This window comes from Penaeus monodon, chromosome 25, assembly GCF_015228065.2.
Source record: "Penaeus monodon isolate SGIC_2016 chromosome 25, NSTDA_Pmon_1, whole genome shotgun sequence".
Lineage (NCBI taxonomy): Eukaryota > Metazoa > Arthropoda > Malacostraca > Decapoda > Penaeidae > Penaeus > Penaeus monodon.
Genome location: NC_051410.1, coordinates 21,117,558 through 21,117,928, shown reverse-complemented (window position 1 = coordinate 21,117,928; position 371 = coordinate 21,117,558). Strand labels below are relative to the sequence as shown.

The 371-nt window shown below is 39.9% G+C and overlaps 1 protein-coding gene across 1 annotated transcript in view; it reads right to left on the bottom strand.

Annotated features, from left to right (window-relative positions):
* The window catches only part of LOC119589348 (organic cation transporter protein-like), a gene marked incomplete in the record, with an annotated part of 79,660 nt that overhangs the window by 5,361 nt on the left and 73,928 nt on the right, over positions 1–371 (bottom strand).

Here is a 371-nt window from a genome sequence, read left to right as displayed (position 1 = left end):
CAGGCCTCAGTAGTATGAATAAAGTGTTATAAAAATTTCGCAATGAATTCTTTATTATTCAGGATACTATAAATACTACGGAAATTTGTTACAGGTTTTGAAATAATGTTGTTTTGGATAGTCCGCCCATCACCTTTTGAGTTACCTGAGGAAGCCCCAAGAGAGTGAAGAAATGAATGGCCCCTGATTCTTCTCGCTCCTTAGCTAGGGCTCGTCTCCCCTGATCGCGAGGAAAAAGATCTTGAAGTCATCTGACGAGTCCGATTCACGTGTTTAGTCCGAAATTAATCCGTTAATTATCCAAGACGACGGCCAAGAACGGTTTTTTGAATACAGTAAAAACCAAGTTTTGGCTCAAATAATCACAAGGC